Here is a 27,609-nt window from a genome sequence, read left to right on the forward strand (position 1 = left end):
TCCAACGTAGCTTCCTTCGATCAATTTATTACACTCACTCAAGCCCGTTACGACGTTCTCGTTTTGCACGTTTTGGATCGGTCGCAGCTCGCTTCCTCGCCGGCTGTTCGTTGACCGCGTTCACCGGTTACCGCACCTGATCGCCGATTTATTTCCATTCCCGTCGTCCGCGGATTTCTTTGTTCGAAGAAAGCCAAGTCGAGCAAAGTCCACCAAACACAGCCTTCCATTCCGAACACAGCGTTTCATAATTCTAGAAAGAATCGAGGAAACGAATTTCCTCCCTCTTTCGATCGATTCTTCGGAGGAATCATTCGAACGATGGTCGTATTTTAATTTCGACGCTCTCTGCCCCAAGCATCGATTCTTAAAAAGAGAAAAACGATTCGAGTCAAAACGGTGATTTGATTTTCGTCATTCGTATCATCAATTCGTATTCTTCTTTATTCTTCTCTCACTCGCACGTTCAACTACACGCTCAAACCCACGCTCGTGATACGTATATCATCCAGGAGAAGGTGGAGAGACCGGTCCACGATTATGATGCGCTGGTAGTTTGAAGTTGGCGTAATAACAGGCCTCGAACGCGTGCTCCACCGATGAGAATGCGCCGCAGGGTTAGAAACGTCGATTCCTCCGCTTCGATTAGTAGTTACCGGCCCTAGAACCGTCGACCATCCACCTCGAGATAGTTTCAGTTATCGTCTATAAAGTGCTAACGCCCGATCCTACGCTCGTTCCACGGATCGAGTTCTCGTTACGCCGCACGCACGATCACGCTCTTACCTTTATTATATCCGACCAGAAGAAGAGGATCACCTCTTCCTCGATCGCAAAAAACTCCGAGCTCGTGTAATTACCGCGTAAATCTAGCCGATTTGCATATACCAACGGTCCATTGGATCGCACTAACGACATTTTCTCACGCGTTTCGTTATTCCACGTGTATTCGGAATCCGAGAAGTAGATCCGACTCGGTCAATCATTCTTTAACAGTTTAATCGAAGCTCCAGGATTAATACACTCGATTTTCTTGTTCTACGAATTTTACTCGAAAAAGAAAACGTGAAAAATAACGCGATACAAAATTTGTTTTAGAAAAGAAACGTTCCGTACGCGAGTAAACGCAAGGACGCACAGTGTTTGAAAAATTATCAACAGCAACGTTCCCTTTGTCTTATCTCTCTTTCGTCGCTCTCGAATAAACAAACACTCGCGCGTACGCGTGAGTCACACATATTCTCCTTCTCCCCTCTTACAGGATAAACATTCACCATTCGTGCTACGTACTCTCGTCAGTATACACAACGATTTTGAACTTCGCAGTTCACGCCTTTTACGCAGCTCTCTGCTCGAATAGAAAATCGATATCCAGAATCGAACTTTGCTCGATTCTTGTGCGGTGTGGCCTCGAACGTGTTAATCCGTCCGAATGGATCGATCGAGAGGTGCATACCATTCCTTGGAACGACGCTCGAAATGGACCTTGGAGGAATTTGCAGCTCGGACAACGGGGAATCGTAAGCCGGCCGTTACATCCCGCGACCACGTTTCAGATTCAACGGATGGAGGGGCGGATAAAAGGAGGATGGTCGATTGGATGGTCGTGGATAAACGGGTCGAATCTACGCACGAGCGGAGAGTCGAAACGGTAGTAGGCCCAAGATAAATTTACGAAAGGTAAGCGAGAGAGAGCCATCACATAAAACGTCAAACGGTTACGAGGGCCCACCGCGGTTTTATGACGGTTTATGGCCACCTCGGCCGAGATTTCGCGCGATGGGAATACGAGTGGTATTACGGAGTGTCGTTACGTTATGCCGTTGCTTCTTCGGTGGAATACGAGCGTGGCTTCTGAACATCAAAGCTAAGGTTGCATTTGTGTTTGCATAAACGAGTATTAAGAGTATTCGCGATGAACATTTTGGTAACGGTAAGGATGGTTGTTTGAGTGACGATAGATTATGCGCTCGAAAGGATCAGTGTAATATCTAAAACCGTTACGATGTGCGTGATAAAATTGTGCGAATTATTTTATTCGCTGTGCGAGCAGAATAGCGAATAATACAGTAAATATAATATATAATGTTCAGATGTAATAATAAAAAATCGTGAAATACATCTTGAATCGTAATACAATCGATTTTAAGGTAAAGATAATTTTAACAACTTTTCCAATACTTTCAGAAACAGAACACGTGACGTGGAGCTTTGAAAATCTGTTTAACAAACTTTGATTCGACAAAGCGTTACAAACAAATCGGTCATCGGATTCGCGATAATCGTGGCTTTTAACTCGTGAAAATAAAAAAAGAAGCGAGAGAAAAGAGAGGACGAGAGGACGAAAACAGCCGCAACGAGATTCGTTGGTTATCTAGGAACTTGTTACGCCGGCCATGCGCACCGGAAATCCCACTCTCGTTTCGCAAATAACACGGGGAAAGGGGCGGAAGTGGACAAAACCAGAGATTGTTTGCGCGCCTCCCCTGTAAAACGGCCGTTTTTTCCCTCGAGTGAAAAGCGCCGGAGAATTACAAGTCGAAACCGCTTAACCCGCTCGATGTCGGTTAAGGTCGACAATTGTGACATTGTCTCGCGAGAAATAGCAGGATGGTAGCCACGGGATGAATGAATCGTTCCCTCGTCTCTCTCTCTCTCTCTTCTCTCGCATTACCTTTTACCTTTTACGTGCCCAAAGGAGTGGAGAAACGACAACAACGGTTCAAACCGAAAGGAAAAGGCGTAACCGAGAAAACCTTCTTCTTCTTCGTTCGTTTCGAAATGACTGGTTTGCCTGGACCTCGAGTGCCTCGAAAGCCGAAGAAAGAAGGAGGGAACGAGAGGAGAAAGAGAGGAGAAAGAGAAGAGATCGGAAAGCTGGGGCGACATCCCTTGAGACGCGCTCGGCAAAACGGGACACACGCGTGGCGAACAATCGTGGGGCGAAGAGACGAGGAGAAGAAAGAGGCGGTGGAAAATCCGTGAGGAGAAGGAAGACGTGGACACGATTCAATGGCGCCTTCAAGTTTTTCCGGTTTTTCCTCGAGGGGGAGGGGGAGGGGAATAATTGGGGCCGGAAAGGTATCGACCCGGGAGAAGAGAGGTAAGAGAGCGTAACCGGCAGCGCGGCGGAAAGGAACGGGAACGGGAACGGGTCGAGGGTATTGGGGGTATTTGCAGCTGGTGTTTTCACGCCGCGAAAACGAAAGGCAATCCTTAATGATTCTGACCCAAATAGAATCAACTGTGCGGTGATGAAATCACAATAAGGAATATCATTGTGGCCGCGTTCGTTTCGTCTCTTTTTTTTCTTTTCTTCTTTTTTCTCTCTCGAACTTCAATACCTTCAATTTCCCTTCGTTCGTGCGATTCGTCGCATCGAATGAATCCCTATCCCATTCATCTTTTTTCTGATAATTCAATTCGACTATGCGAATCCATTTGAGAGAGAAATTATCGAACGTTATATCTCGTTAATGGAGGAATGGTAAAAAAAAAAATAATTCTGGAAAGCGATACGATACGGGATCTCTGTTCTTTTTCGCTCGATCGCGAGAAAAACGGATAGGAATTACAAGAGAAATTACTTTTCTCTCTTCCTCCTTTTTATCAATATACGAGGGATCTTGAGCGGAGGCGGAGGACACTCCCGCGGAAAACAAGAGTGTCGCAATGCCACCGTGGCTGTAATTCTCTCGGTGGTGAGAATTTTATAAATAAAAAAGTTCCCCAACAAGGCACGAACTCGACGAGTGGTCGGAGAATAAGAAGTTCGAGGTTGGCTGCTGCTGCTGCGTTCTTCTTCTTCTTCTACCGGTTGCGATAGTTTTTCAGAAAATAACGCCCCAGCTCCGCTCTCCTTCGCGCCGCAGGACAACTCGCGGAAAGATATATTTTCTATTTTAAATTCGGTTTTTATTTATATACCGCCAACGATTCTCGCCGCTTGCCTTCTCATCCGCTCTTTCCCTTCCCATTCTTCTTTCCTTTTTTTTCGATACGTTTATTTCCCCGAGATTCCATGGCAGATTTGGGTCGACTTTCAACGACGGCAACGTGAAATAAATATTAATGTCGTCGTTGAAGAAATGATTTAGCGATAACTATTTATTCTCCGCGACATCGATGTTACTAAGTATGATATTTTGTATGTTAATGCGCAATATATGTAGTACAAATTTCCCTCGAAAAAACTGTAACATTTCGCGGAGAAACGTCTTTCCTTCCAAAAAACCTTTCAAAACAATCGTCGAGTAACGAAAATCGTTTCGATGAATCGAGCGAAAATAACAGTAGCATAAAAGAAAAATCTCCACCATCTCCTCTCCTTGCGTTCCCTTTTTCGTTCAAACGTCGAGTTTATTCCTCGCATTTTTAAAACCTTCGCGAAATACGTTTCTCACATTCATCCCCGAACAGCCCCAATCTATCGTACTCTCCCATTGAACCCGTTTCTTCGTGGCAACGGAAGAAGTCTCGCCGTTTACAACCAGACTCGCAAATTTTGTCCACGGTTCTCAACGCAACGTCCGCTTTTAGTTACAGGGTCGAGTCGAGAGAGGGGAGGCGTCGCATGCTCTTTGCAGCCGAACGATTCTCACCAACGACCGGAATCTTCGAAACGACGGAGGAAACCTCTTCTCCTCCCCCTTCTCGCTGCTTATGAAACTCGTCTTTGAACCTCTTTGAATGCAAAGAAACGTCGCGCGCGATAGAGAATAAAATTCACGCGTGTCTCGTCCGTCCCCTCGTTGGAGCTTTCTGCTCTTTTGCATCCGCGATCAATCGTGGAGAAAATCTGAACGGGGGTCGAAATCCGCGACATGAGCTTCCACGAGCAATTTGAGATAGAGAAAGAGATAGATAGATAGAGAGAGAAGCCACGCCACTTTCCGTGGTTAGTCGGGCAGTAAATAAAGCTGTCTACCTTTAAAACAATAAGAGCGTCTCGCGAACGGATATCACTCGACCCGGTCTTTCTCTTGAGCAATTTCGTTGCAGCGACACGACAGGCGCAGACCATCGGAAAACAAGGCGGCTGCAATATTTGTCGAGGAAAATCTGGGGGGAGGGGAAGGGCAAATTGAAATGACGCGTGTGAGATGAACCTGTCACGACCTCCAGACTTTTTCCATCATGAAAATTGCACGTGAATCCCCCCTGTCCCGTACACGATATATCTTGCGTATACCTTATGAGTTGAGAATTAATGTTGCTGAGTTTGGCGAGAGTGGCGCTCGGTTCAACTTACTTCCGACTCGGGAGGATCGCTCGAGTTTTCGTCTTATTGCCCTTCGCCATGATGCACGCGTAACACCTGCATCCCTCGAAATCGTGAAACGGTTCCTTCGAAACGAGGAATGTATCGGATGGAGGAACGAGCTTGGACGAAAATCACGACGAAATCCCAATTACACGATTGGAGGAAAGTTTGATCTCTGACCAAGTTTTACGGCTGCGAGAAATATTCGAGGATATCGACTTGGACGAGACGAGTTGGTAGTGACGAGTATCTGGTGGAATAGAGAGCGGAGGAAAAAGCGCGCGGTCTTCTATCCCAGACAGAACGCAGGGACAGGCCTCGTCCTCGAAAGCGTAATGCCTCGCCATTGTTATTCAATGGGTAACGTCGGCGAGCTAATGCGTTGAGATAAGAAGTGTTTTATATGCACGGAGGTGGGATAAGTTTCGAAACGCGTATTCCAGACAGATACGCACGCCGTTTTCGATTGCCCCTTAACATCGTTCGGATGTATACCCATACTCGGTTTAGGGAGAAGGCTTCGAGTCTTTCTATTTTTCCTTAGCGACAACGCTCGTTCTTCCGCACTTTCTCCGCGCATTTTCCCCGTGGAAAATAAAATACGGGGGGAGGGTATATAGATACGATACGATATCGTGGAAACTCGTCGGCTTCCACGCGGAAAAAGAATACCCACGGATCATCAATCATCGATTATTACCAATCATTCTTAATCGCTCTCCTTTGACGAGAAGCTCGAAAAGTTAATCGACGCTATTTTCGAAAACTGTTATATCACGGCCAACAAATTATCGCCGGGTTCGCGGATATAATTTTTCACTTCGAAAACGTGGAACGCTTTCGCTTTCGCGCGAAATCCGGCAAAGTTCTGTCACCTTGATGGCCGGCTGCTTAATATCCGGGATAGGCTCATTAATAACGGTATAAGGGAAAGGAACGCGTGCAGGTCGGTGGTGGAGTCGGCGTGGAAGTCGGCCGCCTTTGTCTCGACTTCCGGCCTCCCGATGCTTTTCACGGGAGCATCCACCCTTCCTGACGAGGGTACAAAACTTTCCCCGACCCCTTTCTTCGTGCTCACCTCTACCCTCTCCGTATTCCCCGTAGGCAGTCTGGCTGGGTGGCTGGCTGGCTGGCTGGCTCGTCGCTGAAACTTCAAACTTTTCCACTCGTCGACTCGAAATAGATGGATCTTACGAGGCTCGTTGCGCTTGTTTTCGAAAGAAGATCTCGCTCCGTTCCCCTCTTACTTCCTCCTTCTCTGTCCTTCTCCCATCTCAATCGATGAAAATGGCCATCTATTACGAAATCTTACGAAATCTACGCTCGATCAGAACCGCGTCGAAACATCGAGACGTCGCAATCTCATCCAACCCTCGAAGAAGGTTAAAAAACTCCCCGAAAATTATATCGAGATCGAGGTCTATCATACGTATTATCACTCCCTAAGAGGATATCGATATAGGTTCGCTACCCTACGGTAAATTACAGGTTACAGGTGCCACGAACCCGGCGGTTACAGGTCTCACGAACAAACACCGAATCCAATTTACGCGGCCGCGAAAAATGAACTTATTCCGCTGGCAATCAACTAGCAAGCCCGGCGATTAAGCGATCAACCTGACAATCTGGCCGGGACGCGTGAGCCGCAACGGTTCCCCTCGAAAAACACTCGTACACGGAGGCCGTATGCGGCTGTCTAAGCCGCTAACGAAAATTGTAGCTTTAGAACGCTTCTAGTCCGCCCTAATTATATGCTATTATCCAACGATCGCGCGTACAACGAACACACGTTCAAAGGAATTACGTTGCTTGCACGCACGGCGAAGCGCAGATCTGTCCGGAGCGGAGGTCTCGCGGCGCGTGCAAATGTCAGCTTCCCTCGACACATCCCTCTCCCCACACGGGTGACGTAGCGCGCGAAGAAAGCCTGCAGACCGATGTATCGATTGTGCCTCGAACGGCCTTCGGGCACACAAAGAGTGCGTAAAGTCTTGCCGCGGCCGAGAAGAAGCGAGAAACGATTGGCACGCTCGAGATACCAAGGGGAAATTATCGATATAACTTTGCGAGCCGGATCGATGTATCGACAATTCTCGACAAGAGAGGCCCCTTAGATGGCAATCGTTCTTGGTAAATAATGAATGAGGACAGGGATCGGCGTGACGCGAATCGGAGGATTCGCAGGATTCGTTCTCGCATGCAAATAGATCGTGAGTAACTCCCTTCTATTCGCAGATCCAACATCTGGCCGAGTTAAAACGAGCTCAATGCCCGAGATATTAACGATTATTACGCTTGGTAATTGGGATCGTTCGTCAATCGTTGATTGATTTCGATCGATCTGGTCAGGAGGTTCGTGTCGATGATTCGCCCCACCGATCGGAACGAGCATCGTAATAAGTAAAAATTGCCACTTTGTGTAAAAAAAGTTCTTAACGAAACGATCGAGAATGATAAAATGGCGCGTAGAAAATGGAATTTCTAATTAATCGAAAGCGGGGGGAAGGGAGTGGTGTTCGATCGAGGACACGAGCGAGGCTACCTTCGTCCAGGAGCGAACAATAATTGCGTTACGGTGGAAATGGTGATTTTAATTCATCACGGTGACTGGAAACGCGCCGTTCAAAATCAATTACAAACTTCAGAGATGGTAACAATTACGGGGGGATCCTCGCGCGCACTCGTTGCACTCTGATTATTCAACGACCCAGTTGAACGAAGCCGCAACGAATGCTCCGCTAGTTTACTGCCGGAGAACTTTTCCCGCAGTTAAAGTAAATAATCTGTGATATTATTTCGCGTCTTGCGGGAACGCGAAGCGTCCATAAATCGGCTACGATTTATGAGATTTATTTGTCTCGGCAGTTTCTGTTTTTTACTTTCTCTATTTCTCTCTCTCTCTTTCTTCGACCACAATTGTTTTCACGCTATCGTATTTGATTCTCGAATGTTTCAACGTAATATACGATGTAATATACGAATAATAATTACGAAATTCGATTGCAAATTTGACATCTTTTAAATATGCAAGTTTAAATATCTGTTGCAATCGATTAAAAGTACTTGACATTGGATTTTACGAAAGATAGAGAAATACGTTGAACATCGATTACAATATTTGCACCGCAATATGGCAACAAATATTTATTATACCCACGGAACGGAATTGCAATTTCTATTCGTTGAAATATAGAAAAGGGGAATTTGATTGTGAATAAAAGATTTTTCGAAATCCATTAAACCGAACCCAAAGAACTGTATAGTCGATTGTCCTCGTATATTCCCCTCTTTCTCTCTCTCTCTCTCTCTTTCATTTTCAAAATTCATACCTTTATACGATGACGTGAAAAAACGCGGCATCGCAGCGATATCGCTAGACGGAAAATTCCTTGTAGATAATTCAGCTGTACGGTAAATTGGTCCGCTTGTAAATTCTTAAGAAACCCTTTCCGAACGTCTGTTCACCGAATCTCTTTCATCGGGGCACGCCACTTCCTCGCCCACCTCCTGTCCTCGCCCTTTGATTCATCCTATATATGAATCAGAGAGGATACACGAATCATCCACTTAATGAAACGTTTACACAAGCGACAAGGAGCCCCCATATCTTTGACTCGGGCGAAATAAAAGTCTCTCTCTCTCTCTCTCTCTCTCTCTCTCTTGGGTAGACGACCCGGCCACTCTCGTTCCCGAGACACCGTCCTCAAGGCATAAACTCGTTTCGAAGAGAGGGCGGCTGTTGGCTCTGCAGCCAGCTTCAAATGCGTTCTCTCTCGGAACATTGCGTTCTGTAAGAAATTAAGACGTGGAGGGTGGGGAGGAGGGAAAGGAGTGGGCGGAAATTCTGGTGTCGTGGAAAAAGGAATTGCTGATACGATGATGGCGGGCGGCAATCTTCCCTCTTTCCTCGAAACCTCTTCGGTGCTTGCTTCGTTTCCTCAGCCTCCGCGTTCCATTTCCATCCACCGCGATCTCGCATACGTCCCGTAAATATGAATATACAATACAGACACGGGACAAGTGTTTTGCGCGCGTGTGTGTGTGTGTGTAACTCGTCACAGCGGCGGTGGAAAAAGTTTAGGGGCAACGATCGTGGAAACGAAAGTGGACCGAGCGAAATCGTGGACTTGTTGTCGAGGGTTGGAGGCGGTTTCGAGTTCGCGGTTAACCGGAAACTGTCCGTACCTAGGACGCATAAAACCTGCACGCCACGTATTCGTACACTTTTTCACGAGCTGCGTTTTTCGCCCCGCAACATCTCTGACCAAGTTCCAACGCCGGCAGGAATTCCGTGTTGTTTTCTAGAATTTTTTCAACCCTCGTTTCTAATATTCTTCGCTCGGTATTTTCCGCATGGAGACGAGATTTTTTCTTCCTCTCTTTTTTCTCTTTTTTTTTTAATTTGTCGTTCCCCGAGTTTCGTTTGCGTTTTCGAAACAACTAAGTGAGTCGGATTTAGAAGATTCAGATGTTCAGAACGCGGTTCTGGTCGGGTAATTTCTATGTTCCTTTTTTTTTTATCAAGTGTTTTTTGTAACAAGTGGGATTGTTAATTGCGCTTAGCTGCCGGATATTAGAAGGTATTCAAAAGCGTATAATCACCACCGTTTCGTGACTGTTGAATATTTAAACGGCGAAACTTAGATATGCAGATTGGTAGTGTCTCGATCTTCGCAAGATTCGTTTAAGAATCGTGATTACATTGTTATCGTTTATTATATATGTATTAATTTTGATCAATTGATTACGATCGTCATTGCGTCTAATTTTTATCCTATATTTTTATATTTCCAATTTTTCGTATTTTCGTATTACGTTAAATTACGTTAAATTCGTGGAACGAGCAAGAAATTACGGGCAGAGAAAAACAGTTGTATTTAGACCGACTTCAATGTCGGTCAGATTCAGAAAAATCCTATTTTCCAGGGACTTTCTAAACCAAGGTCTGGTATCCTTTAATCGCTCCGCCTTAACGTCAAGCACAGCCGGTGTCCCTGCGGAGGACAGGGTTGAATATTTTATGTTACTCTTTAAAGGCACCGTGCCGCGGAATTAAATACTTTTCATCCATGTCGAACGGTTTTTAATCAAATTTTATCACGGTACAGATGTCTCAAATATCCGTAAACTGCAATTTTTCTCTCGCGAGTAAAATCACGAGCGTGTAATGATCGATACGATTTTTATCGTACAAAAATTGTATTGCTACTCCGCGGTAACGATCAACTTTTACAACAAGCGTGTCCGCGTGTTTCGCGAAGCCCTCATCATCCAGGGGATCATTCTCGAGTAGGAAAATCGTCGATGAAAGAATCATTTCGAAAGGAATAATTCATACGAAACTGGCATGGCAAGTCGAATGCAAGCCGGCGTCTCCGATCCGAGGATCGTTACGCGATGATCATAATACGCCTCGAGTGTCGCGTGACTTTGGACGAAGAGAAAGATCGTTATCCTCGCGGTGGTAATCATCCTTTCGAGGAGCAGGCTTTCATCGCTTTGGGAAGTGGATGGTGGCTCCACCATTGTTATCGAAGAAAGAAAAAAGAAAAAAAAGAAAGAATTACGAAGGAGTGACGGTTCGAGGAATGATAAATAACTCGGTGTCAAGAGGAGGTATCATCATCAGTCAACGTAACGGGCGGGAAAACCGGCTTGTTACTCCAAGTCGACTCGATATCGATCGAGCATCCCGCAGCCAGAGTCCTAACTATCGTTCGTTGCATCTTCCCCTGTGTGTAAAAGTGTATCGTGACCCAGAAACCCGGTGTGCCCGCCTCGGCCTCGGGAAATGATTTGGCCGATTGCTTTCCTCCGCCCGTTTGCTTATTGTCGAGACACACAGGACTTGCTCGATCGCGTGATCGCCAGTAGTGTTACACGTCCTGCCGTCTCTCATCAATCATTCGGCCATCACGCGAATTCCTGTCGTCTGTCCGCTCTCATCAACGACTATCGGTCGAAGAAAACGAAGCCCTCTCCCCCTCTTTACGCCACGACGATAATCTATTATTGGGCCCGATCGGCCGGTTTCTAGGAACGGGGGGGACGCCGTGGCCGAGGCGAAGGCAAATCAGGCGGGATTGCATGCCCTCCGAGCACGGCCCCTGATCCTCTTTAACGATCGCTTTTACGACCGATTCGTGGCCGCGAATCTTTAACTTCGCCTGAGCCGTGTCCCGATCGCGTAATTGCCGTCGCTGTATATCCCTTCCATCGACGTTTATTATTTCCGCCTATACGATCGCGATAGGCCGGCCATCGAGCGGACGGATGGTACACGAAAAACGGGAGTCGTGCTGGGCATGGTTAAACACGCGATAAAATACTTTTATAGGTCGTAGGTGGTGCATAATTGCTCGTCCTTTGACATTCGTGCCTAAGAATTATATTCCGGATCTCACTTCCGTCCGCTATCGTTCGCACGGATGATATTTATCTATTTATTTTACTGCAATCCGCGAGTTGAAATTTCCTCTTCTGCTTGCAATTTCAAGAAGAAGAAGAAGAAAAAGAAGAGAAAGTCTTCATTATCATATTCATTGGATATTCGTTAGGTTTAAACACCGTTAGAAACTCGTGCGCGAATTATCATTAGAAAGATCCCTAAAGGCGAACGGTAAGCGAAGAGGAGCCAACGATAATCACCCGCCATTAAAGTAGCGGCGAGGAAAATAATGGTAACTGTCCCGTTTAAATTTCCATCCTGCCAAGTTTTTCTTCGCGAAACGCGCGACAAAGGGACGCACAGGATAATTGCTTCGAAGCCGGCACGCACACAGGTTCATCATGATCGCGAGGGGGTCGCTCGGATCCCGCGCGATTCCACTACTTCTCTCTTCGGTTCACAGAAGCCACGCATTGTCCGCGTTCGAAGTGGCGCGTAATCGCTGCGTAACGGTCCGTAAACGAAGCCAGGGAGGTTTTCCAGGGAGGGCCTGATATCTGGAGGAAAGGGAGGTTGTATAATTTACGACGCGAGTTTAACGACTATTTTTCAGTGCTTCTTCGCTTTCTTTTTCTTTCTTTCTTTTTTTTTTTGCAGCCATTGACGTCCCCTATGGATATCATATATCGATCTTTGACTGTTCCTGAAAGGGAGACGAGGTGCTTCTTTTTTTTACGCGAACGCCAAAGTTCATGTGATTCATCCAGAATAGAGAGATCGATCCTATTTCTTTCCTGCTCGGTTGGAAATCTCGGTCGCGATAAACGCCGTTTGTCGGACGTGTTGATTTGATTACGGAGGGAGGAGAAAGGGAATTGGTGGGTCTGCTCGTGACGCTGGAATCACGTCACACGCGTATACCCCTTAATGGTTCGAAAGTTTAAAGAAACGTTTCGCTCCCCCTTTCGAAGGGGGAGTAGTTTGACACAGTAGGCACTAAATAATAGTTAGAGAGTTCGAACGAATTGTTTTGTCGTGGCACGTGTTGTGGGAGTGGAAGAGTGGAAGTGCTTGACACGATTGTATGTATTCATTTTTATTTTCATTATTGTACGAGTTGGTAAATAAGGAATAAAGAAACAGTTGTTGCCACGTTTAATAAAAAATGAAGAATTTGTTTTATTTGTTTTAGAAAAATCAAATCATTCAAGTTTGTCCAAGGAAAAAAATTTTCTCTTGTTGAATTATAAGAAAAATAATTGAAGTCGTCACGTAAGGTTAGTCCTCGTACATTAAGTAATTGAAATTCATCAGCCATAATTGCCAGCTCTCGAGCATTAAGCCACGCGTCGTTGAATTCACCTTAACCGGTCTCTCGCGACAAGAGGAAAAATAGCTTCGTAGAGGGAAAAAAATCAGAGTCACCATCATAATTAACGTGCGACTTAACCCAGTTCGCCTAAAAAATGATAAAACCTTCCCTGTCCCATTTTTTTACGTACACCTGTCTATGCACGTATGTATATATATATGTATGTAAGCACACTTGGAAGAAGAAGAGAAAAAGAAGAAAGGCTACCAGCAACTCGAACGCTCAAAATATATACCGGATGTGCACACGTACGTGTCGTGGAATAAATTACCAATGTTTCTTGCGACGTCGTTTCCTTTCAGACGAACAAAACACCCGCCCAACTGACCGAAAGAAAAAAATTTAAAGTCTCCACCCTCGCGATATTCACATTTCCGTAATACGACGTTACGACACGCGAAGTCGTTGTTAACCAAGCACCTACGCCATTGAAAGTCGTGGCGAGAGAAAAAGACGAGGACACGACCAATGTGGCGCGATCAAAAATTGGAAAGATTTTTGATTAAAAAAAAAAAAAAAAAAAAAAAGAAGATTGCAAAATCGAGAAGAAAATATCAAAAAGAATCGTCCATTGGAATATTGAACACTTGTGTGAAAAATACGTGGAAAACCTTCCTTTTTATCTTTCGCATTTCTTAGAAAAGTTTAACGCTTTCTATGCAATGAATATACGCGAAAATTCCCAAACTTATAGCGAGTGATTCATACTGTCATAGATTTCTTCCAAGGAATACAAAAACATGCTCGCCTCGACTTGCATGTTTGGCACAACTTTTTAGATTTCTTCTGCATCGATTCGTATGAAAAAATTGGGAACCCCCTTTGATCTTCGATACTCGTACATGGAATTGTTAATCGAGTGTTTGAAAAAATGAACGTGGAAGAATGCGCAAAATAATGATCATTCTGCTTACACTTTTCTCAATTAATTTGATCCGACGTATTGCGTCGTAATTGCCGCGAAACGGCATTCACACCTTCGCCTTTACACCGCTCTATCCTCGGTTTTGTGTGGGGGTAACGCTCTCAACGCTAGAGCATTTGTCACCGTGCACAAAAGAACAAGCGTTAAGCTCGCGCGCGACCGCCACCTCTTTCCACATTTAGTCGCGGCCCAAGCAAGGGTACGCGCCACCACGGAAGGAAGTAGCCTTTTGTTGAAACTTTTACTTTTACTCCTGGAAACGGCGGCCCAAACAAAACGGGCGAGATAAGCGAGGGAAAAACGAAAATAGCCAGCGATCCGGGGAAAGACTCGGCTCTCTTACTTTCGCAGAGAATTTAAAGCCAACTCTTGGTAACTCGTCCGCGTCGGTGGTGTGAGAGGCAAGGTGCGAATGTCGACAAGGTCGTAATTGAAGGATTTACTTGGAAAATAGGACGAGTGTACCTTGTTCCAAAAAGTAAATAGAGTAACAAGAGGGTTTCCCAATCCGCTCTCCCCATGAATTTCCATGTTTAAGTTTATTTTGTTAGGGGCGGTACAAATTTTTGTACGCTAAAGTTTTCGCTATATAGCTTCGTTAAATTTAAAAAGTTTCGTTCGATCCGCTTTTCTTGAGGATCCTTTAATTACTTTAAGAGAAAATCAAAGATAATTTTAATCGGTATAATACCAAAAGGTAATTCCTTTACATCAAAGTAAACTCTACGATCAATATTTACGTAGCAAAGATTTATTTCAACATCATTACATTTTTTTTTCTTCTTTCCTATCAAAATCCTCTCTCTTTTACTCTCTTATACACATTCCTTCAGCCGATGAATCATAGATCAACACAAGATTCAAAGATAAACGACGAACGATAAATAATTACCATAAAATAATTAAATAGCTCCGGTTGGATCGATATAAAGGTATAAAGCTCGTTCGAAAAAGAGGAAACTAATCAAGCGTCGGTATTGCGTACATTGCGGAGCGCGATGGCGGAATTTCGCTACGCGCGAGCCGCAGACGTCGAAAAACAAACGTGTGTTTTTTGTGTAGCCACCGCAGCTTGCTACACACACACACACACACACACACACACGTACACACGCGCGCACTGGGTTAGAGGAAAAAGACGAAAAAAAGGGGAGAGGAAGGAAAAAAACGTAGATGTGTACACGTCACATGGACGAGAAGTTGAGGGGGCGGTTTCACACACACCTTGTGACGTTTCTGCCGGGATTGCGATTCGCGATGCTCGCGACCCCGTCGCTTCATCAGCCGTCGATTGTTCGCGCGGAAAAGTTAATTGAACTTTGATTTCGACGGGCAACTAGTATATATCTCGAGGAGGGGACGACGATTGATTTGCATTACGTTTTATCAAGAGTGCGTCATGCTTTTCATCGATTTATCATTTAACTCGATCGAAACTTTCTTGTCTTGCCATGGACGATGTTGGACTCGATTTTCGTCAAACCTTGCAACCTTTAATTGCGAAACCTTCGACGACGAATCAAGCTTCGAGCTTTAATTCTTGCTCGTAATTCGAAAGATTCGATTAAATTTGTGGAAAATCTCGTTCTCGTTGAGAATTTTGAATCGAAATAAAGCGTATATCGGATAAATTTTGATAGAGATATAAGTATGTGTATCGTTGAAACGGATCGTTTCGGTTTCTTCACCGTGAACCCCCTCATTTCCCTCGTTTCGAGAATATCGAATCAATCTGCCTCTATCGGATCAGAGATAGGAGATCGGAATGAACGAATAGAGAGTGGCCTGGCATCACTTAAACTTCGATTTAAATCTCGATCGACGATGTGATTGAAATGCGCGTTGATAGGGAGTCACGGCTATTGTTCGCGTTGACAATAAGGCTCGAAGGATCACGGCAGAGATACTACTGCCGTTTGTATATCCGCCATATACCCGTCATTTATCGATAACTGTGTCGCGAAATATCGTCACGTTTCGCCATATAGGATCGTAGATAGATAGAAAATAATTAAATTTTTAACGACTTTTTAAAAATTGTAAATATTCCTCTTTTCTTTTCCCTTTCCCATTTAACACAACAATCCATTCCAAATGTTACCTCGATTTACTTATCCCTTTCCGCCTCGTGAGCACATCCTTTGGCAATTCCTTGACACTTCCTTATCGGCAATTTCATTATTCCAAGACTCTGCTCCACGCTCCTCGTGCCAAAACGCAATGGAAACTTGGAACTCGGTATTCGAAAATCGCGTCTACCGCAACGAGGAAGGAATAAAAATTCGGTGAAAAAATTCACGCCGGTTCATCCGGTTTTCTCCATAATCGGTAGACAGGACCGACAACAGCATTATACAGTAACGAGGTGCGAACTTGTAAATATGGTGAATTACTTTCTACCCGGTTGGCAACGCTCCACGAGAGAACCCGCGATAAACTGTTATTTTGCGGCTGCGAAAGTTAAATTAGTCGCGGAGGAATCGGCTTCTCCGACCAAAACCGTGAAACTCTCTCCAAGTTTCCTTCGAGATTATGGCTCGATCGTCCATCAGGAGGTGCGGCCATGCTTGTTTATTTTCATGCTCCGAATCAAAGGTGCGTCGAATCGTTAGAATAGAAGATGCCTTGGATTAATCAAATGCTTGTGCGAAACTACTAATCCTCATCTTCGTCGTTCTTCGCAATTTCTAGAAAAATTTCCACACCGGTTCAATTTCTTGTAATCTCTCGGTTCCTCCGAGGATGTCAATCACGAGGATTGTCAAGAGTTATTTTCCATCGTAACGAGAGTGATGAGGGGCATTGGCAAATGGCAAGTAGGGAATAGGTCGGTGCCCATACAGTTTGCACGCAAACGCGGTCCTTGTGTTTACCAAACAACCTGTCAAAGCTTTGCCCACCCAATTTTCCACGAGCGGCTAAGCCAACAATGTAGTGCCACCCAGATACAGTCTCCCTCGATCCTTCTCTCTCTCCTTTCAACCTCCTCCCCCGTTCTCGAATCTCATGTGTGTACACGTGAGCACGCACGCGAGAAATAGGCGAGAGAGGCTGAGGAGGAGAGGACGTAGCCAAGCAGTCTCTACCTTTCCATTCACCCGGCTGAATCCTAACCGGTCACCTATTATTATGCCCGCCTTCCAGTCTGGCCGTAATTAATGTACAAGAAAATTCGGAGAACAGCTTCGAGAAGGGTGTTAGGTCACGAGGCGTCTTCGATGACCGTCGATTAAACTGCATCGCAGATTTTCACGGCAGAAGAGATTAAAAAAGAGGATCTTCATTCGTCATTGGAACGAATGTACAATAAGGAATCGCCATTTCGTTCGATAAAGATTATATACGAATTATACAGGAGCTTTCCATTCGAGATTAATCGAAGCTACTTTTTGCTCGTTTAATTACGACAAAACCAAGTTTCCTCCATTAATTATATCCCCTGTTCCGCGTGTTTCCCCATCTCTCTCTCTCTCTCTACCTTTTTCGTCCTCTCTCCTCGCCCTCGTCCGAGCGAGATTAATTAATCGGCGGCCGAGGCTCTATTATGCTCGCCCTCGTGCGCCTAACACGGGCATCGAAGCCGGCAGCCCGAAAATGCAGCCCAGAGGGGGGGAAGAAAAAGCCGGAGACACTGTACGCCGCAAAACATTCTCTCCGACGAATGATGATACCCCACTCTCACCAGATATGGATTAAGACTTCCTCCATCAGTCTGCCGAACGGTGACAAAAAAAAGCCACCGAAATGATGGATGAGCCTTGGCCTGGACTCCGCGAGCCTCGCAGGCCGCAGGGGCGAAAAAAACCGGCCTCCTCTGTTCTCGTATGCGTACCGTTCCCAGGTAGAAGTTTCCTGCAAGAAGCTGCGCGCGAAAAACCGGGAAACAAATCGGGTTGACGGACGTGTATGAAATTGCGTATTATCCGGTTAACCATTTCGTCCAATTGAATTGTCAACGGCGATGATTCTGTTTCTTGCGATTCGATGCTCGCGATAAGAAAGGAAAGGAAAAGGAGTGACCCCGTCCGATGATGAACCTCGATGATGATCGACGCGCGGATGAAAGAAAGGGGAAGTCGAACGGGGTCTCTCTGATTCAATTCGCGAAACTTTGAAATGAAGGCGAATTTAAAATCGGGGGAAGAGGGACCGCGTAAAATCAGTCAGTCGGATCCATCGAACTCGAAATTTCGGTCTCTTTATCCGATGTTTAGTGGCGCGGCCGTTTCCTCCCTCCTCGACATCGCCTGGTCCGCCGAAATTCCCGGTATTGTGTTCGTCCCTTTTGCCATCTCTTCTCTGCTCACTTCCAACCCCGTCCTTGATTATCCCTCCTCTCTTTCTCTCCCTTCCTCCCTTTCTCTTCGCTGCCAGCGAGGAGGCTTTGAATTCCCGGCCGAGAGAGGCGGGCGAGTACGCGCGGAAAGGCAGCGGTGCGCGTCGAGGAGAAAAGGGAAATGGTGGAAGAGGAGGAAAACAAGAGTGGGGTATCTCATCCGCGCGCGCGAAAGCTTTCTTCAAAGAGTGCTCCATTATCCGCGCCAGGAAATCCGAGAGAAGTTCGAGCATCCGCCGAGATAATCGAATTCTTACTTCTCGGCCGCCCTTTATCTACTGGCAGCCCGTCGCTTTTACTTTCTACTTCTTGTTCGATCTCTACCCTCCCCCAAAACCGGCATACATATTTATCCACGCTTCTTCCTTAGGCGGCGGGCTTATATTTCTCTCGCTTACTCAATTGTAACAGGTCAGGAGGAGGAGGCTTCTATACATCGGTTCGAGAGGAATGATTCGTTTGGATTATCGTTATTCGAGTATTCGAGTTTTTAAAATCAGCTGGCATTAAAAAATTTATATGACGGATGAACATTGTAAAACATGTATCGAACTGTAACAAATTGAGCATCGACCATTAATCTTTCTCTCTAGCGAGATTTATTAAATTGAATTTCTACTTCCTGCTGAACTTTAGAGAGATAATGATAAATGTGCGATTTTTGTGAATTATTATTATTATTTTCCTTTTTTCAAATAGTTAGTACCTCGGAACATCTCATTACCCATAAGATGAAAGATATTCGCAAAAATTCCGCGTATGCAAATGGTGATATAAATTATTTTTGAGGGCAATTAACGTCGAAGAAAACGAATATCGCGGTATCTTCGTTAATAATTGTGCACAGGCTCTTATCTCTTGTCTCGTAGGAAATCACCTTTCCGCGATCTTGGCTCGTGCGTTTTCGCAAATTGTCCAATAAATACCGGCCACCAAAAAGTTAATTAGAAAGCGGGATTACCGTTCTCATTGTCCGGCGAGGAAACAAAGGAGGCTTAACGAGGGCATTTATAGAGAAAGCAAGGAACACCGGGAGAATTTACAATGGAGTTTCTCGGCCGGTGTGCGGGCCACGATTCTCGAAGCTCGATATTTTACGCGTACACATCCTATCCGGGAACGGTGATTAAATCTCGAGCGTGGGTGGCAAATTGAAAAAAAAAAAAAGAGAGAAAAGAGAAAAGAAAAAACGCAGACCTCGCAAAATGGTAAAAGCGTGGACATTTAATAAAGTTCGACGAAGCGTGGTTTCGACGCAACGAATTCCACGTCCGAATTGTAATTAGCGCGCAGAACTGTCAGAACTGTGCGTGATTACCGTTTCGATTGCTGTACGAAATTGCCGTATGATCGGTTGTGTTTCGAGGGAAAAAAAAAAAAAAAAAGAAAAAACGGAAGAAAAATCGAAAGAAAACCGCTGTTCAAGTCGAATTGACGCAAATTCGTGACGCGGAGTTAAAACGATATCTGTGAAGAAGTGTATACGCGTATTTAATTTTGACAGAGGAGTGATACTGATCTAAATTTTGGCAAAAATTAAAATGTCGATTTTACACGATCGTGTATTGTACGGAAAATACAATATGAAATATTCACGTATAAGTTTGATTGGAATCGATGCAACGAAACGATATTGATGTATCGTTTATTTGACAAATAGTCTGTCTCTTCCAACCGTTCATTCCTGTCGCATTTGTCCTTCTACATAGGAGGTGTGCAAAATTTAGTACGTACGACCAAATTGGAAAACACGTGTTACTTTTGATCATTGCTCCGCGTACAGTTGGATTTCAAATATCCAAATTTATCCACTTTGGAAAATACACGATATTACGAACTGGATTGAAACAAGAAGAAAACTGCGATAAATAAGATTACTCTCAAGTGTTCAGAGCGAAAATTAAAATGCTATGCGTGAGAGTTTTCATCTTCGAATACCATCCTAATAAGAATTTCCAATTCTCATTTTCCATAGGACGAGGGTGGAATAATCCTTCGGGACAAAGGATCGTTGCTACATGTCGCATAATTTTGGATCTAAGAAACACCGAGACGTTCCATTTTTACGCGTAACCGGCTAATGTAAGATTAATGCCCCCTTCCCCCTCCCTCCCCTGTATTAAAAATGTATCACGCGTGGGTGTAGCGGGGAGGGTCAGAGCTTTAGAATCACAATTAAGTGCGCAATTTATTCGACGCTTTATTTCCGTATAAATTTCGCCGGGTCCCCGAGCACTCGAGCTCGGTGGATCAGAACGAGGGGTAACGAGGAAGAAGGTGAAATTAATGTGTCTGCCGGTGGCCTGCGGTGAGCAGGTCGAAACGCGGGAAATTCAAAGAAAAATCTCCTCCCGCGGGGCTGCTTTCGAGATATGGCGCCACTCTGTCCTCTAATAACTTAATCGGGATAACAGTTCGTTTGCATTTCGTTTGGACGGTAAAAGATTAATCGTCTCATTAACGAAAGAATGAAAGAAGATCGACAAGATCCAGTACGATACTATTATTACGGATAAATCTTTACCCTGAGTAGAATCGTGTATCGGAGGTACTGCTTTCTGAGCTGATAGGATGTTCCAGATAACTCGGGTACTTACCTGCAACATAAAAAAAGAAATTCGATTATTTAAATATACTTAAGAATTAACGAGAGAATTTATGACGAATTTGTAATGCAATTTATCCCGGATACTCGTTTCGACGAGTATCAATGTTGCAAGCATATCGGTCCGCAAACATTTTGCAACCGGTTTGACGAGAAAAACGTCCTGATAAGTGTTTTCTACGCCACGGGATGCCTCGAGCGTGACGAAGGGTGAACAGAAAGGACAACGTTGCCGCTCGCACTCTGCGAGCTATTAAAAAATACGTGGCAATTGATTCCGCTAGAAATGAGTATCGCGTATAATTTTGATATCACGTGAAAAAATACATGTAATTTAAAATTTGATAAGATTTAATGAAATTTTATTAAAGTAGGTTGTTATTATTTCAGGTAAACACGTTCTCGTTATTCTTGGGGATGATTTTATAAAATTTCACTAAAAAGCGGTTGAATCGAAATTAAAATTCTTCGTAAAACGTGAAAAAAAATATATATATACGTACATATACGAATATGTACTCGCGTCTGGAAACATTCGTTGACGAGCCACGGGCTTTCGCTCTTCTCTGGATAAAATTAAGCGAGTTAGCGATACACGCCTCGTTTACACGTGAATTTTCCCCGGCAACCCGCCCTTTTCCCCCTCTCGCTTTTCTCACTCTCTCTCTCTCTCTTTCTCTGTCTTTTTTATTCTTCCGTTTCACTTCCAGACACCAACGTCCTGGACAAATACGAATTCATTGCCGCATTAGCTTGGAACGTTTACTCGAAGAGAGAGGAAATCTTCTTCTCCCTCCGTCCTCCAATTTCTTCTCACCGAGGGTGAACGAACGAGGATACCGATAGGAATCAAGAGACCGTCTCTTAAGGATTTCGTGCGATTTCAGTTGATTTTTATTATCAGTCCCGCCCTCTCCCCGAAATTTCCATTCTCGACTCTTGGGATCAAGTTTTAAGAGGGGGGAGGGGAAATTCGTAGAAACGAATACCAATCGAATAAGTTGAAGCACGGTGAGATTCGACGTTGAGATTTTCATTCGATTCTCAATTGAAATCCGCTTGCCAAAAATCCGCGCTTTGAAGAAAGCTTTAGTCTCTCGCTACGAATATAAAGTATTGATATCGAACGTACAAGCAATTAACGTTTTACAAAAAAACGGGGCCGCTTAATAAAAGCACAATAAGCCGCTGTACAGGAGAAAGAAAGGGAAACGTCGAACGTATTTGTTGCATTTTAAATTCTTCGCGTGGAAAAAAAAAAGGCGTAGTATTATTCGCGAAGTACACGGATCGAATGTTTAACAATCCCGCGAAATTTGCTAACGAGCAACCGTGAAACGTATCCATTTGTTTCGTTTAACAATTTTTATCGCGGTAACATCGCCGCTCTCTCCGTATTTATCCACCGTGATACTTTCTTCTTTTTTATTACCGTTGATGCGATTTATGCGCTCGTTTAAAATATTTCCTTTTTTTTTTATCCCCGAGTACGTATATATTTTTTTTTTCTCTCCGATTCTACTCTCTTTCTTTGATTGTTCCATTTTTTAATTCGCGAACGAAAGAAAGATACGATAATGGAATAACAGGTAAATGCGATGAAACATTGCAGGAATATCAGTTGAATACTTTCAAATGTTATCGAACATTTGAGCAATATCATAATCTGATGGACGATTCACTCTCGAAACGGAATTTTTGGCCGAGGATCTACGAGGGAAAAATTTAATGAAAATTTTGCTGTTGCTACATGCATACAAATCGATAACAGTTCGTCAGGCAGGACAGATCGATCATTTTTTTCGGCTCGCTTCGTCACGGGACGCGGCCGAAACAATTATTGCACGATGATCTACATTCGAGTAACCGAGGATATTTTTTAATATCGGATCAAACGAGCGGGATACAACGTGGACCCGGCTCGTGATTTGAAATTCAATCGATTTCGTTTTTTTTTACAGGACCGGTGTACAGGAGGGCGGACGCGAGCAAAGTCGGGCCAACCTTAATTCGATTCCGTGCCAGAGAAAAATTAACTTCTCTGTACTGTGAGGAGAATTTTACCAAAAAAAAAAAAATTGTGAAAAATACATCGATCGAGATAAAAGTTACGAGAATTTCCTCTTTTTCACCATCTGATTTCCGACTTCGACAAATTTTCTTCGACGCGACGAAATGTAATTATCGCCACAAAGAAACCTGTATCAACGAAATAACGATATTTCGAGAAGGTGAAAGCGCGGAAACGGGCGAGACACGCGTGCGATATTATTTATTCGAAGAGTATTGGATTGCAGATCCCGGCAAATACCACTTTTTCCGACGGAAATTGAATTTAACGTTTCTTGCGTGCCCGTTCATTTTAATGGGGCAACGATCGATTCTCGTCGCTTCCAATTGCTGCGCCACCAATCCCAACCGATCGCACGTGTACACGCAAAAGGGTATTACGCGAAATTATAATGCGGCGAGTGGCGCGGTACCTCCTGTGGCATTAGATTTAAACCATCTTGAATATAAAAATTAAAATATTTTCGTACGGAAAAAAAGAAAGAAGAAAAGAAAAAACATTGCTTTGAAACTGAATAATAATGTTTTAAAAATATTTGGCGAAACAAAGTTGCAAAGAGTGGGAGGGAGCGAGAAAATCCCTGGATTCCTGGATGAGATGATTTCACCAGACGAATCGGTCGAACTCCTAATCAAGAGCGAGGAAACGGAGGTCGTTTCTCTCCTCCCTATCAGCAGGAAGTCAGTCACAAAGCTTGGCCATCATCTACCTAGTTTCCCCACAGATCGACGTGGTAGCTGCTCTAAATGACACGATTTCTGACCGAGATAAGAATGGTCCACCTCGAGTTTCGTTCGGAATACGTGGGCGAGGCGAGCAGAAAGACCGCGACGAGCATTTAAACGATAAGCTTGCACGTTTCATCCTGCTTGGAGGCGAAAGTTAGAATTCGGTCACGGAATTTCGACCGATCGGATACCAAGTTCCATACTTGTAATCAAGAGATCGGTATCAAATCAATTTTTCGATTTGTCGAAGGAATTGATTTTAATTCGATTTTATTAGATTTTTCACCCGATGAGAATTCTTCTCTATATATTAAAACTTATAATAGGGATTATAAATTAATTCTAACGTAATTCTACGATAAATGCAAAAATTAAAAGGATTCTTAATTCTTATCGCAACAGCTTTGATTATAAATTATTTAAGTTTCAAATATATATTTAGAAGTTATTTTCTCTCGATTCACGGGAATATACGATATCTAAAAAAATTACGTTTCACCACCTTATATATCTAAAAAAAAGGAAAAAATGAAAAAAGAAAACACGATCCATAAAATCAATTTCTCGAACACATTGAATCGCCAACGTATAGGATAGCAAATATCAAATTCGGTTGCAGCAGTAAACGCTATGGCGGCAATACAAACACGAGTTTACGAGACGTCTAACCGAATTTTCGAATTTTTTTTTTCCTCCTCTCCTCTCCTACGTGGAAACGTAATCGTTCTCGATCCGTTGTATCCCGTTTCGCGGTAAATTGCGAACGTTCTCCCGGTTCAGCAGGGCAGAACGTACGATCCGCGAGAATTCCACGTGTGTATACGGCCGTGCTTGTTGTTGGCGATGGTTAAGATCCTCTTTCATCTTCAGAGCTTCCTCGTGCAGGGTTTACAGCGATACGGTGTGCTATACGGCGCGCTTTTAGCCGTATTACTTCCGTCGAAATTGCAGCTTCCAGTATAAACTTTATTACATCTTATCGTCCTGCCCTGTGACTCCTTCGGGAGGGGAGGGAAAGTTATTTCGATTCCGTTGTGCGGTTTATAAGGCGTCTCTTCGCCCCTTCTCAAAATAATATACGAGCTCGTATATATATCCTGCTGTGGAACGTATGGCTGCGAATAGCTCATGCAAACCTATTCCTAGACGAACAACTTTATCGAGAGGATCGAATCGAGAAATAGATGGTTTAAAATCGATCGAACGTGGGATGAATTTTACGGTGGGGAAAAAGGAAACGTCATTGGCGAATCGCAAAATTTTTCACAAAATTTTTACAATCCTGGAAAGATTTTCCTGAAACCACTATTATTTTTACTTTTACTTTGATACTATAATCGTTTAATTGCTGAAGAAAAAAATTGTATTTCTCCTTCTGAGATTTTTAGACAACAGAAGATTGTTTGTCGAATCGATTATTCGATGAAGTTGAATATATATATAAATATGTAAACGAAGTTACGAAAGCTAGGAAAAATGTTCCCTTTTCACCAAGGGTTTCACCAGGGGCGGGCCACGGCGCATAATTAAAGTGTCTTCGATGATAGAGGACGGAAAATATGAGAGGGAAGTCTATCGATAATCACCAGACCCGCTACTCCGTGTTTCAATACGTTGGAAATCGCAAAAGTGTTAAAAAGGGCTTCAAGGGCGGACTTCCCTAAGTACAGAGGGATAGGTATTCACTATGGCTACCCGGGGATTCGACGTACGCAATTAAAGAGTATCTCGCGTTCTCGAGTGCTCTGTTTCGAAACAATTAGAGCCACAGACACCCCCTCCCCTCTCTCTTTCTCTCTCTCTCTCTCTCTCTTACCCTTCCCTTTACCCGATACAACGTCTATAAAAGCTTCGCGTAAAATAATTCCGCGCACGCTGGTAAACAGGAGCTGAAAAACAGGAAACAGGTAGGAGAAGGAGGAAAAACGAAACAATCTCTAACGTTGCAACACCGAAATAAACAAGTACATTCCAAACAATTTCCAGTTACATCGTTCGACGGAAGAATAGAATTCCATCGAGGAAGGAGAAGGCAACCAGTTCAATTTTTCTCTTTAAATACGCGAGGTTCGAAACACCTGAAACAACATTCGAGTTATTCGTTCATTGAAGGCAATCAGTTTAATTATTTTTCTCTCTAAATACGGATTCACGAATAATATTCGAGTTTATTCGTTCCATTTCTTTCTTTTTTCCCTCCTTCTTCCTGAACTTTCTTTATTTCCGAAGAATAACGGAAACTCCCTCGAAGAAGGATTTCTTCTCGAGCGATATTTACCAGATTTTTCGCGAACGTCAGACCAAAGTTATACGTAATCATCGTGTAACGTCGTTGGCTTATTGTGGATCAGGGAAACGCGAAAGATTAATTCGCTCGTTCCATTGTTTTGGATTAGTCAGACGTTCTCGTGTGACCTGCAACCGACCACGGCCTGCCAGCCAAACTCCTCCACCATGAATTTATTCATACGCGCCGGTGCTCGTCGTGGACCTTATTCCACCGAGGGCATCGCCGAACTTGGCGCACGGTGGCGCAAAATGTATGATTCCGCCTTGAAATATCGCGAGCCTGCAGCTGGCATCCGAGCGTTAACGATGTTGGTAAACTTTCGCCCAATGGGAAAATATTAACCGTCACTTTGGGAGAGCGTCCCTTCCCGTTTTCGTATTTCCCAGGTTGCATTTTTTTTCTTCTTCTTTTTCCCCCATAAATGTTGTAAGGAAATGCTAGAACGATTCCGTTTGTCTCAGACCAATTAGATTAAAAATTAATTTTCATCCACGCCGATTCTTATGATCCGTGTGCAATATATTACTAGGGTACACTTTTTCATCCCGGTAATTTCGAAATTTTCAATCGAACAATCGAAACTCATCGTCGAAGAGTTAAAGCATTAAAAGAAAATTTTCAGGAACTCTTCTCTGCGAGTCGCGATTCGATACAAGTGGACGCCAGTTTCGAACGGATCTCGTATAAAATAATCTACATGACAAAGTATCGAGCCGAGGGAAATATCGAGGCGAGAGGGGAAGCAGGGTAACGCATTTATTATCGGCAGACATCTCGGCGAGTCGATACGTCCGCAAAACCATAAGCCTGACAAGCTGATCCCGCGGGAGAATCGGTATTTGCGGGGTCAACAGAAAGGAGGTCCCTGCGCTGCTCTCCGCCTTTGCCACGGAGTCTTATCTCACGGGACGGCGGACAAAGATTCCGCTCGGTTTACTGTTATGCAGGGCCCCCCGCGGGGAGAGAAGGAAAGCTCGCGCCTAGATTTTCCTCCCGTCGTATACCTAATCTCGATGGCGGCTCGAGTTCGCGTTTCAGTGGCCGGCGCGAAGATATCGCAGAGCCTCGGGGCGTACGCTAGCAACGTCCCGCTGCCATTTCGTAGTAAAGTTTTCAGACGCGCGGGAATCTCGTTAAAAACTCAATATCTCGGAATAAATAAACCGCTCTATCATTTCGTTCACCTCTTCGTTCCTCTAAATATTACATCGTCCCGGGATACGGCCATTTGGCGAACAGTAGTGGATGGTATATGGTCGATGGTGTAATTTCGAAGAAAAAAGAAAGAAAGAAAGAAAGAAAGTTGACGGATAAAGTGGAAACCCGAAGATCGTAATTTAGCCTGCATAAGCTTCGTTTAAGGGGCGTTGCTTTCCGCAAAACGAAGGAAAAATGTTTCTCTCCTGTAATCGATCTCAGGGAGGAGATCGTTAAAACGAGGTCTTAGCTCCTGAAACCGTGGCACTCTTCGTTAAGCAACTTCTTCGGCTGATCGCGAATCCTCCTTCTCTTCTCCCGAAAAACTCGATCCGCTTTTTCTTTCACCGCGATACACCTCCTCATCCTCTCGAGTGATGGGGATGATTGGTAAACTGATCGAGGAGAAAAAAAAGAAGTCTGGAAGCTAATAA

The 27,609-nt window shown here is 44.2% G+C and overlaps 2 long non-coding RNA genes across 2 annotated transcripts in view; one reads left to right on the forward strand and one right to left on the reverse strand.

Moving 5' to 3' along the window:
• Nucleotides 1–27,609, reverse strand: part of LOC133665663 (uncharacterized) — a 423,051-nt gene that overhangs the window by 245,832 nt on the left and 149,610 nt on the right. The window lies entirely within an intron of this gene.
• LOC114577387 (uncharacterized) lies at nucleotides 74–22,998 on the forward strand. Its single transcript, XR_003697427.2, has 2 exons — nucleotides 74–1,680; nucleotides 22,851–22,998. It is a non-coding gene; the product is annotated as an uncharacterized LOC114577387 (long non-coding RNA).

Source organism: Apis cerana, linkage group LG2, assembly GCF_029169275.1.
Source record: "Apis cerana isolate GH-2021 linkage group LG2, AcerK_1.0, whole genome shotgun sequence".
Classification (NCBI taxonomy): Eukaryota; Metazoa; Arthropoda; class Insecta; order Hymenoptera; family Apidae; genus Apis; species Apis cerana.